Source organism: Canis aureus, chromosome 1 (assembly GCF_053574225.1).
Source record: "Canis aureus isolate CA01 chromosome 1, VMU_Caureus_v.1.0, whole genome shotgun sequence".
Taxonomy (NCBI): Eukaryota; Metazoa; Chordata; class Mammalia; order Carnivora; family Canidae; genus Canis; species Canis aureus.
Window position 1 is genome coordinate 6,634,618 of NC_135611.1, and position 12,263 is coordinate 6,646,880.

At 48.9% G+C, this 12,263-nt stretch overlaps 2 long non-coding RNA genes across 15 annotated transcripts in view; one reads left to right on the forward strand and one right to left on the reverse strand.

The window, feature by feature from the left end:
- Window positions 1–3,038, reverse strand: part of LOC144304146 (uncharacterized) — a 24,551-nt gene extending 21,513 nt beyond the window's left edge. For 3 of the 14 annotated variants that reach the window (XR_013371221.1, XR_013371212.1, XR_013371124.1), the window contains exon 1: window positions 952–2,474. This is a non-coding gene — a long non-coding RNA (uncharacterized LOC144304146). Of the gene's footprint in view, window positions 1–951; window positions 2,486–2,827 lie in introns of those variants that run through there. The other 11 variants (XR_013371386.1, XR_013371161.1, XR_013371147.1 and 8 more) reach the window with 11 other exon arrangements.
- Window positions 3,039–8,682: 5,644 nt separating this feature from the next.
- On the forward strand, window positions 8,683–10,186 carry LOC144323194 (uncharacterized). Its single transcript, XR_013388671.1, has 3 exons — window positions 8,683–8,893; window positions 9,038–9,126; window positions 9,907–10,186. It is a non-coding gene; the product is annotated as an uncharacterized LOC144323194 (long non-coding RNA).
- The last annotated feature ends 2,077 nt before the right edge of the window (window positions 10,187–12,263 follow it).

Here is a 12,263-nt window from a genome sequence, read left to right on the forward strand (position 1 = left end):
GATATTGCTCCCTCCCCTCCAACACCCTCCCTTCTCCTCTATGAAAAGCTAGCAGCTATTTCAAAGACCGAGAACTTCCAAGGAAGAAACAGTCTTATTAGAGTCTAAGGGGAGTTTTTAATAGCGTCGCAGAAGTAGGCCATCACTGTACCCTCAGCAGATGTCAGAGAAGGTGACAAGCTGAAACGTTTGACATCACCCTGTCTGATTGAAGGGAACATGGCCAGTTGATGGCTGGAGGTTCATTGTCCCCTCTAGCTTCAGGATTTTATGAAATCCTTAATCAAAATGTGAGTTTTGGTTTTCTATATAACTTAGATAGAATAGGTGTGTGTGTGCATGCAGGTGGCTTTTGCACTTTTCAAAAATGAATTATGTGAGACTTCTGTAAGGTCTAGTCCCAACTGTTTGCACATTTGTCAACTAAGCACCTGTAATCAGTCCTAGTAATGACAAAGTAATCAAGGCATATTAGTGGCCTCTTCCCCTTGGGTGCGATGTAGGGGAGCCAACAGGAGACACGGGGAACTTACGTCCCCCTCCTTCCTCACATCCCCAGCTCCCTACCCATTCTGCTTTCTTTACCCTGCCTTCAGCTGTCTTCTTGTACCTGTTGGTTGTCTCACGCCCAGGGATTTCCAGTTCTAGGAGAGAGAACTGGGGAGGCATGTGGCTCTTCCATCTTTCCCAGAACTGATCAATAGGCCTTTGAAATACAATTATGCTCAATTATTTTTCTGCCCAACTGCCGAAAATTATGTGCCCGTTGTAACAAGAAAAAACCCAGTATTAAAAAGGGAGTAATTTGATTAAAGTGATTTCCAGGGGTAACGTGCTATCTCGAACGGCCCATAGAAACATCACAAAACATATTCACTTTGAAAGCAGTGATGAGATGGCTTCAAAAGCTGACAAACCCACATCTGTGCTTGCCCGTTTTTATTCACTTACTGGAAGTTCTTTGAGCCACATCTTTCCATCTTCCTTTGAGGCTGAGTGGCTGTCAAACTGAGGAGATGCAAGGGAGTCTGCTAGGGGAAAAGGAAAACAAAAACAAAAAAACAGAACAACAAAGATTAAAAGCTTTTGATGCATGGAGCGATCTGGGTCGCAGTGCATTTATCTCCCCCCCCAGGAGAACTCCTGGGACTTCCGAGGACATGCGAGTGACAGGAAAGTTCTCTGTGTCTGGACTCCGCCAAAGTATCTTGGGGGCAACCAGAGCTCCCACGAGAGCACCGCTCCGCACGGGGAGGGGTGCGGGCACAGACGCCGTCCAGGGACACCGCCACGGCCGCGGTTTCCCACGGGGACGGAGCCGCTACCTCGCAGGTGCTGCTCTCACTGAAGAGATGCAGGAGCCTGATGCTCAGATGCGGAGACGCGGTCCCTCCGGGATGGAACAAGGCAGATCACCAAAGTCCCAGGTGCCCCCAAACGTCAGCTCCTTTCCCAACCCCCGAGGGCCCTGTACGGGCGGGGATGGTCCTCGGGCGCAGCTTAGCGATTAGGCTGCACGTTGCACAAGAGCTTTTCGGACTTGGGAGTCCGCCGCCGCCGCCGCCGCCCTGCACGGTGCCTCCAGGGAGCGCGGAGCCCGAGGCCGTGGGCGGCACGTGTCGGGGATGCGGTGCACGGACGTGTGGATGCGGCTTTGCGAGCGGGCCCTGCACCGAGTCCAGGACCCGACCCGAAGCACCGCATTTCTGCGGATATGCGGGTTGACCTCTACCCGTGTTCGTGTAAGATGTATACGGATCGTCTCCGTGTCCGGTAGGTATTTATTACACACTATACGTGTGTAAACGAGCATGGCTAAGACGGGGAAAATTAAAGCGTGTTCTATGTGACTCTTGCTTTAAATTTGGGGTGTCTGTGAAAGAGAGCGAGCGGGGCCACGCACGGAGGCAATGGGCACCTCTCGGGCCAGCATGATGACGGGGCCCGTGGCCTCGGGGCCGGCGCGCTTCGGAGGAGGCCCCCTCCCGTGCCCCGGTTATTCAATCGCACACGGATCTAGATGCTGTTTCCACGGTCCTGGGCACACAAAACTCCGGTTGAAAAAATCAGCTGACCTTCAGAAGGGGCAGCTATCCCTGCGGGGGGGCCCAGGGTGCTGGCGGGAGGCCTCAGGAGGAGAAGTGGAGGGGGGAGGGGGCAGGACGGGCAGGGGGGCATCGCCGGGGGAGGGCAGGGGGCAGGGGCAGCGGGGCACGGCGGGAGGGGGGGCGGCGAGCCCCGCCGCGTCCTACGACCCCGAACCCCGTGCCAGGGAACGAGGGTGGGCAGTGTCTCCAAGCTGAGGATGACCTCCGCCGGGAGCCACCTAGGAAGCCGCAGGGAAGTCCTGAAACCGCAGGGAACCGGATTCTGCCGACAGCCCGAGTGAGACCGCAGGAGGCTGCCCTCGGGGGCGCCGGCAAGGAATCAGGCCGCGCAGCCTTGCCCCGGGCCCGCGACGGAAGGGGGCGAGGGCGGCCCCGCCGAGCCCCCTGCTCCCCAAGCAACCTCCCGGAGCCGCGCTGGCCGCTCGCCCCGCAGCTCCCCGCCCCGCAGCAGCTCCCGCCCCGCAGCTCCACCCCGCAGCTCCCCGCCCCGCAGCTCCGCCCCGCAGCTCTCCCGCAGCTCCCGCCCCGCAGCTCTCCCGCAGCTCCCGCCCCGCAGCTCCGCCCCGCAGCTCTCCCGCAGCTCCTCCGCAGCTCCCCGCCCCGCAGCTCCCCCCGCCCCGCAGCTCCCCGCCCCGCAGCTCCCCCCGCCCCGCAGCTCCCCCCGCCCCGCAGCTCCCCGCCCCGCAGCTCCCCGCCCGCGGCTCCCCCTTGGCCCCAACCAGCCGTTAGATCCCTGCTGGCGCCTGTGGCCCGACGGGGGAAGGGCTCAGGGCCGCGGTCGGCGCTTCCTGGTGCCCTGATGGCAGCCGCGTGTCTCGGCTCCAGCGTAGCCCCTGTGGGGGCAGAACTACCGGCTCCTGGGGAGGGGCGGCGGGGCTCCCAAAACGCGGGGCCCGAACGTGCAGAAACTGCCCTCCTCGCGCTGTCTGCGAGCGCGCAGGTCGACCTCCGCCCGGACACCGGCGCTGCGCGTGGCCGCTCCCGGGCCTGGGCTCCCGGCTCCGCAGCCCCAGGCGTCGGCTCCCGTCGGGCGTGAAGGGCGCCCAGCCCTCGGCTGCCGCGGCGGGTCCCGGGTCCCGGCCGATGCTGCTCGGATCCCGCAGGGGGAACCTGTCGCGGGCCTGCCGTGGGCCGGAGCCTCCCGGAGCAGCTGGGCCGGATGGTCCCCGGGACCCCGGGGCGGGCGCGCCGGTCCCCCACGGCTTAGCCAATGCCTGGGCGTGGGGTGTGCCGCCTGCTTCTCCGTGCCCACGGGGGCTTCTGTGGCGCGCGCTTTGCCCAGGCGACCCCGCGGTCAGCGGCTCTTCCTGCCCAGGCCGTGCTCCCCGTTTCCCCCACCCAGACACCTAGTCAGGCCTGAGGTCCCCCCTGCCTCCTCCGCTCCCAGGGCCTTCCTGTTCCGCAGGTCTCGCCCCCACCAAACCTCTTCCACTGGCACCTGCTGCCCCCGGGACCACCCCCAGGGCTGCTGGCACCATTCAGTGCTGCTGGTGGTGTAGGTGGTGCAGAGCGGTCTCCCTGGCTGCTCTGGACACAGCTCTACCCCCCCCCCCCCCGCCCCCGTCCACCCCCATGTGCCCATGGCAGGAACTTGGCTTTTAGCTCCAGCACAGCCGCCTTCTTGTGAGTGTGTGAGCGTTCCCGATCCTTTTCATTATTCTGTTTCTTTTTCTGCTTAAAGCAGGGAGCTTCTATTTCTGTTGCAACCGAGGAGCCCACCAGGGAGGCCGCCCCAACCCTGCAGCCTCCAAACTCGGACAGACCTCTTTCCAGAGTGTTTTCAAGGAAACCGTGATAGAGAGAAGCCCGTTTTTATTTACCTCGTAGGAGAAACAGCAAATAACCGCTGCCTTGTTTAGAGGAAAGGTCCTAGGAGATGAGATTTTCAAGGTCACGGTTCCTGAGCCTGCCAGGAATCAGGTGAGCTTGGATCTGCAAACAGGTGGCGCATTGTCGATGAAGTCAACTCCTGGCCTAGGGACAGGAGGCCAATTTGGCTTCAGAACGTCTCCATATTTTTGGACCTTGCCTGATTCATACACTTTATCCCAAAGGCACCTTACATCCGCAGATGAGCTTTGCTTTGTCTTGTAGGTACTCTCTCTTCACAATAACTGCGTTATCCAAAAGTGTGCTTTCATTACCAGCTGAAGGTTTGATAGGCAATCAGGGAAACTCATCCCCTAGGTCTTGGGAACTGTCATGTCCTTGTCATCCTGAATCCTTTTTCTGAGCATTGTCCCGGTACCCCGTATTGATTCTAAGGTGGCAAGTTTCCTTGCTGTTCAGGGTCCCAGACTTTGTCCCACATCATGTCTCACTTGCTCATCACGACGATTGTCAGAGAAGTTAATCTCTGCCTCAGTGATGAGGACACTGAGGGGCTCTGAGGTTAATTGACTTGACCAAGATCACCAAGCTCATAAATGGAGTAACCGGAATCCAAAATTAGGTGTCTTCATTGTAAATATCATTTGTCTTCTGGAAGAACGTGTTGATTTTCTCACTGCGTGTTATTCTGGTTTGAACTCATTTCTGGATTTGGCATGAGTTAAATTCAATTACACTGTGAGTGAGTTTTTTGTGAATATGTTTCGACGAAGAACCTACATTCTACTTTTCTTATAATGTCTTATTCCAAAGTAAATTTATTTTTGCTTTTAAAATATGGTTATGTAGAGGTGATTCATGAAGAAATGAAGGGAGCTCATCTTCTTTTCTATATGCAAAATTGAAGGGCCACTTGACTCTCTCTATATATAAAGTTTATCTTTATATATAAAGTCTCTCTCCCTCTCTCTCTATATAAGCTATATCTATAGATATAGATACAAATGTATTTATTCCTGTTTTATATATATAGATACAAGTATATATTCCTGTGTGTGTATATATATATATATATATAAAGCTGATATATATAAAGTTAACATGGTGATTTCTTCAGATAATAAGTTAAAAACCATATAAATTGCTTTATTAAAAATCCTTTAAGATGATTTCAGAGCTCTATTTTGACAGTATTGTTCTAAATTGAACCTATTATGGGGTACCTGGGTGGCTAGGTTGGTTACTCCTCTCTCTTTTTTTTTTTCTGATTTATTTATTCATGAGAGACATAGAGAGAGGCAGAAACACAGGAAGAGGGAGAAGCAGGCTCTCTGCGAGGGATCCCAATGCAGGACTTGATTCCAGGACCCTGGGATCACGACCTGAGCCAAAGGCAGACTTGCAGGCACTCATCCACTGAGCCACCCAGTCGTCCCACTCCTCTGACTCTTGATTCGGCTCAGGTCATGGTCTCAGTGTCATGAAATCAAGCCCCACAGCAGGTTCCACACTCAGCGGGGAGTCTGCTTGAGATTCTCTCTCCCTCTGCCTCTGTCCCTCCCCCTACCTGAGCACACACTCTCTCTATATATAAAATAAATAAATCTTTATTTATAACACATCTATTATTATGCAGAGAAACTTCTATTAAGAATGGCACCACCTGAGCCACCTGGGTGGCTCAGTACATTAAGTGACTGCCTTCTGCAGGGTCATGATCCCAGGGTCGTGGGATAGAGCTCCCCCCATCCCCCATTGGACTCCCTGCTCAGTGGGGAGCCTGCTTCTCCCTCTCCCTCTGCCCCTCTCCCTGCTTGTGTTCACTCTTTTTCTTTCTCATATAAATAGATAAAATCTTAAAAAAAAAAACAAAAAACGGCACAACTGTTTGAAATTCAGTTAGCTACAGATGCAATCTCACTGCCTCCTGGTCTCCCCTTGGATACCTCATGCACCTGGACAACACTGGTGTGATCCAGCATTCCAGATGTCTCATGAGTTCTCTTTCAGCACCGTGTGCTGTGTGTGTGCACCTCTAAGGTAATGTCCAAGACATTGTCCACATTGTCAATCACCACGCAGCACTGGCAAGCGGGAGAATGAGGGCCGCACGGGGCCTCGGGTCTGGTTAAAACTCGCCCTCATGCCCTCCCTAATGTGACATGTGAAGTGTGGATTTTCTATGCCCTTTGTCTCTGTAAGTGCTTACGGGGGACTTATGTAATCTTCTGCTTGACCAGGCAGGAACCAGCGAAGCAGGGCTCCTTGTCTCACCATGTCAGCCTCTTCAGTTCAAAATTTTCAGATGGTCATTGACCTACTTCTGCTTTTGTTTCAAGGTTTGCTCAAGGTAAACACGATTTTAAGAAATCTTCAATGAAACGCCTACACTGGTCAAATGGATTAGAGATTTGGATTTTAAGGGAAAATAATTGATTTTATTAAAATTGATGGAAACATAAATTCTTTAGGGATGTCTAAAATGGATTGCAGTTGTGGAGACAAAAACATATTCTCAATTATTTCTTCCAAATGACTTTCTGGTAATAGAAAATCCCGACTTAACAGAACCCTCGGAGGGCTGAGTGGTGGTAGTACCTCGAGGACACCACGAGAGGGGGCTAGGGACTCTCATATGGACAAGAATGGAACTTTCTACAAGCACAGAGGTTCTAAAATCTTGCTTTGGTGGCTGGATCTCATCCAATGAACCAGCACTCCCGAATTGTGTACTGATTGTTTTAAATGTGATTAAAAGCCTAAAATACAATTATTTTATGTTAATGCCTGTCCCTTGCCTCTCTGCCTCCAGAAGCAGTGGAATAGAATAGGCATGAGCATTAAAGGGGAAACCGCCCCGACACTTGCATATGGAAATAAGTGCTTCCCCTTCCACACTCCACAACCCCTCCAGGTATTGATCACAAGTCAAATAAAATACAATATTAATTGCAAAATAGATTTTGACCGCCTGTTTTCAAACTAGATGAAAAATTCATGGTTTGCTTCTAGTTTGTTGATGCATTAACTTTCATAATTAAAAAAAATGTTTGCAATCGACTTGCTGTTTTGAGTGTAGGCGATTGAGCAGAGGGCACCCTACGAAGAGCTAGCAGAGCATTAGCGGCCACCTGCTTATGGGCCGCAGCCCTGAGGCCAGGTGAGGGCCCTCAGGAACAGGTGTCTGCGCAGGTGTGACGTGTGGGAGGGTGCACCTGCCGCCCTACCTCTGCGGCCTCCCCTCCTGTGCGTGTCTGTACAGAAGGGGGGCCCTTGATAACAAGCTGATAACGTCAGCTTGTTTTATGCTTCTCGGAAGACTTTAAGGCAATAATTATTTCAGAAGTTAATTGGGAAAAAAAAGGGAAGAAAAAGAAGTTGATTGGAGTTAAGGAGATGTTCTCTTAATGGATTATCATTCAACCCAGATTTCCTTTTCCTTATTCATTTTATTTTATTTATTTTTCTATTTCTTAGACATATTGACATCAGCCCATGTGACTAGGGCTGCTTCGGGCTTAGCTGGATGCTCTCTGCTTTGTAAATTTATAGAATTTCTGCTTCCTGTAGTTAGTTGTATGCTTACCAAGAGGTGGTTTTGTTTCTTCACCACCGTGCCATGGCTGAGCTTATTATTTTAACTGTAGCATAGAATCAATTGTCATCTAAAGGGATGAGATATGAAGCCACAGGAAGAATTTTTTTCTGTAAAAATTATATTGAATAGTTTTGAAAAACTTGATAGAAATAAGTGGGAAAAAAACCACTGTGTATGAGTGAGAGATTTAGAAGATTGAAGAAAACATAAAAATTCATTCTGATTCTGAAATCGGATTGCTTCCCAATTCTGCAGATTCCTGCTCTACGTTAGAGAAAATGAAACTGAAAATCTTAAAAGATGCCATATGGCTATTATTTACTCAAGATGGACTGGATCAAACTTTACTAAAGGGAACACAGTACAGGCAACCACAGTGGTCAGTTTTAAAATCACACAGTATATTTTAATAACTTTTCCTGTCTTTGTGTTTCAAAAGATGAAATTAGCTTCTTTGTCAGTCCCTGTCTTCTGGATTGTGGAAAGCTTTTAAATGTATGTTTCTGAGATTTTTGTCATCTATTCGAATTTACATAGCCATTTCATGATTGACGGTCAATCAAATAGGTTTCAACTTCCTGCTGTGGTTTCTCTGCCCCTCAGCTTCCTTCTTTTTTCTTTTCCTTTCCTGAGGGGGCACCTATGGCAGATGGCATCCTCCCAGGGTCCTGACAGAGGAGTACAATCCCCACTGCTCTAGGCTCTCTATAGCTGTCCCTTCTTCCTTCTGTTACCCACCCCCCATTCCCACCAAAGTCAACAGGCCACCAAAAAGGACACGCTCCTCTCTATGACCCTGATTCCCTTAGTGCCACATCCCTCTGGTTCATCTCCTCCACAACTGAAGAGCTTCTGTGTCCTTCCTGTGATGGAGGAAGCTGTGCTTACAGACTGAATCGCCCTATGCAGTGGTTCATGTTATGAATGTCCAACTTTGGTTTGGGTCTATGTGTGTGCATATGTCATTCTCTCTACTTTTCTTAATACTAATAGATCTGTTGTGTTTTCCACGTATTACTCTTTTGAATTTGAAGAATGAAGCCAAAGTGATAACAGCTGGGAAAATGTAAATAAGCAAAATTTCCCTGATTTTACAAACCTATTTTCTTCATTCATTTGTTTCAGGAGTCTCCCTACAGTGTTTTCTGGAATGGATAACTGAAGGTTGCTCTTTAAAAGCAAGAGGCTAAGAGAAATATATAAAATAAGCCCAGACATATGGATGCTTCATGTAGTTTTGAGTTCATTTATTTATCTGCCAACGTTGTGGTTTCAGAGCTCTTTTTTAGAATGGAGCATTACCCCGTGGGGAAGGGGGGAGGAGAAGGAGCCCTCACCTAGCCCAGAGGCCGTGCAGGTATACATCTTCAGGCTATTATACTTTTAATTCCTTTCTTGATAACCTTTTAATATTTTCTAACTTTTTGGTATTTATTCACAGAATTCTTGATTATTCAGTAATTTTCATCCGTTTTGTACTCTATAATTCACACTCTTCCAGGCATTTGGGTGCATCCTTCAACGAAGTGGAGATGCTTGCACCGTGGGTCTTATGTTCTTGCATACAACATCCATAAACAAAACTAACAGGTAAGTCACATAGTGAGGAGGTGGTAGGTCCTTGGGGAAAAGTAAAATGTAGACCAAGAAGGATTTGGAGAGCATGTTGTAAATTCAAATGAGCTGGAACAGGCGGGCTTTCTGGGGAGGCGCCATGAAGTAGACACTGGAAGGGAGCATAGGGTTTAGCTAGGTGGACACCTAGGGGAAGAATATTTCATTTTATTCAGAGGAAATGGAAATGGTGGGTGCTGATGGTGGGAGGTGGGGATTGGCCTGTGGGCTTCCTGGAGGAGAAGAAAGACAGTGTAGGTGCAACCAGAGAAGAGCTGGGTGGTGGGGGAGTGAGACTCCACCCACAGAGCCAAACCAGTTCCTACTCTTCAGTAGGTGGAGCAGCCTGGGATTTTTAGTAGGTGGAGCAGTCCTGGGATTTTCTATGTACTCCTTGGCCATGATGTGTCAACAGTGAGATGAGTGAAAGATGAAATGGAGGATCTGGACTGAGGGAATGGAAGGAAGAATTTGCTGTCACATAGCTGGGAAAGCTGCCATGGAGCAGATATGACGAGAGAGATTAGGATCACACCATGCACACAGCATTTTGGGGATGTCTATTAGACGTCCAAGTTGCTATTTCATATTGGTGGCTGGCTGGATATGAGTCTGAATTTCAGGAGCTTGAGACTTAAAACCCAGATATAGAAATTGCCAGTATATAAATGGTCCGAGGCCACAAGACATGGTTGGATTAGCAGGGGGTGAGTAAGCACAGAGAAGAGAAAATAAACCTGAACCCTTGACACTCAGGAAACTAGGGGAAAAAAGGAGAAGCCACAGACATGTTCCTAAGAGGGGAAACCACTGACGTAGGAGGAACGAACACCAAGGGAGTATGGTGCCCTGGAACCAGTGCAGAGGTATGTCAAGGAGGAGGAGGAGGCATCTGTGGAATGCTGCTGATGGGTCAGTAAGGAGAGAATGAGAGCTGACATGCAGTGAGCACCCCGTGAGGGTTCATTGGGACCACAGTGAGGGCCAAAACCCCGGGCAGTTTCTCATTTATGATAGTGTGAAACCCCAGACCTTTATTTGGTGGCCTCCCTTTGGAGGGCATGACAGGATGATTTATTTCCTTGATGTGCTATTAATTAGTGTAGAAGACCCTGATCATCTTCCCAGCTGAAAGTTACACGTTTTTGCTCCTTTGACTTGGCTCCTATAGTGATTCTAGATTTGTTTGACTTGATTTCTTCAAGTTCTTTATCATATTCTAATGAGAAGATCTGAAACCTGATTTCTAAGCTGGATGTCTTCTCTTCTAGGGTCTTACCTAAACGTAGAAAATAAACACAACAGAGTAGCCCAGATTAGCCCCCCTTTAGTGCATGGTGACATTTTAGTGATAACGTGCATTTGCCGTGAACAGTATGCCCTCTTTGACTAGGTATTCTTAGAACTTTGGTTTAGTGTCTCTTTATGTCTTGCACCCTATCACCGATTCTTGGTCCCACTTCTTAAATACCGGGACTGACTTGGAGAGGGACTCGGTGCGTGCCGCTAGTAGAACTTTGTGTCAGAAATAATAAACATGCCACTATTGTTTTGTGTTTTTGTTTTTGTTTTACTATAACATGATATAAATAAGTGACCAAGGAAAATGCATTCCAGGAGGATTCAACCACAACCTCAGAAGATGAGATTAAGAAATTTGGTGATGATAAGTCCAATATCGTAATTTCATTTGATGCAGAAATACTTCTGTGCCCAGAGACTTCCTGTCTATGTGTGCATCTCTAGTATCAATCTCTTACTATGTGAAGATAACTCGGAATTTAGATAATAAATATACTACTCTTTTTTCTTTTTTTTTTTTTTTTAGCCCTACAAATGTTTTCTGGCCACAGGTATCAGCTGTCCAAAAATTCTAGGAAGAAACAAGAGAGAACACTTTTCGTGGCCAGATCTATCCAAAATGATCAGATTGGGGACTGACGCAGCATAATTTTGGGTTCCTGCTGGCCCCATGCTCAGCTCTATTTGCATCCAACTGCTTCTTGTTTTTCCCACCGAATGGGAAAGCTCTCTTCCTTCCTCTGGGATTTGCTTTGCGTGCCTTTGGCATGACATTGGGATTTATGGATTTGCAAGCATCCAACCCACATGTCCTTAGGAGACATGACGACTCAGGTTGCAGAAATGCATGTGTGGCTCCCAAGGCCGGTGGGGCTTCCACATTCATGGGACTTGGCACAACTTAACAGCGCCCGCGGCAGGTGCACCGCAGGGTAGTAAGGGCAGGCACTGCCTCTGTGAGATCTTCGTGCTCCATCTCCGCCTCTGCTCTTCACTTCATCCTGAAGAATTCCGATGCCCCATTATTCCGGGAATTGAGGCCGAGGAGTGGAAAACTCTAATTGTTTCTCCAAAGTGAGAAGCCACTTGAACAGCAGAATCAATTCCAAAGTAATTACTCTTCCTCGGGGTATCTCTTGAAAGTTTATCTAGTGTTTGAAAAAAAAAGAAAGAAAAATACAGTCCTTGAACTTAGGTGGAACGTGTGAATTGAAGTTCAGAATCAAAAGACTGTCGCTTTCTCTAAGTAACCGCGGGTTATCTCCCTGGGAAAGCCAAAGCACAATGAGAAGCAGGATTGTTTTCAGGCAGTTTTCACAGCTAATGTAGTAAGTGTATTAGGTGGAACGCACATCCCGGGTTTCTCTGCTCAGGAAGATGCAGAGGGAAGTGCAAGGGGCTCAGTGAAGAGTTTATCTCTGTATTTAATCCTCAGTGAAACAAGGCTTCATACTTGACTGGGGTTTCCTAAGAATTTTAAAATAAATCAGTATTATGCACAGTTGTATGATTAAGAGGCTATGTATATTCACCAAAACCCAGTCTCATCTCCCCCAAAACCCACCCATAGCCAACACTGCCATGAATCCTGAGCCAGCACATCCTGGCGGATGTGAGAAAGGACACAGCAGAAATCACTACGTGAGCAAACACCCAGGCTGTAGTCAGAAGGAAGCTCCCCCAGAATGGAATATGTTCCCAAGTGCCGTGAAGAGAAGCATTTGGAGGCCAAGAGAAGTTTTCCCATTGGAGAACTGTTGAGAAAGATGGTTTGTTCTCTACCCACTATTGACCAAGCTTCTCAGAGAGGG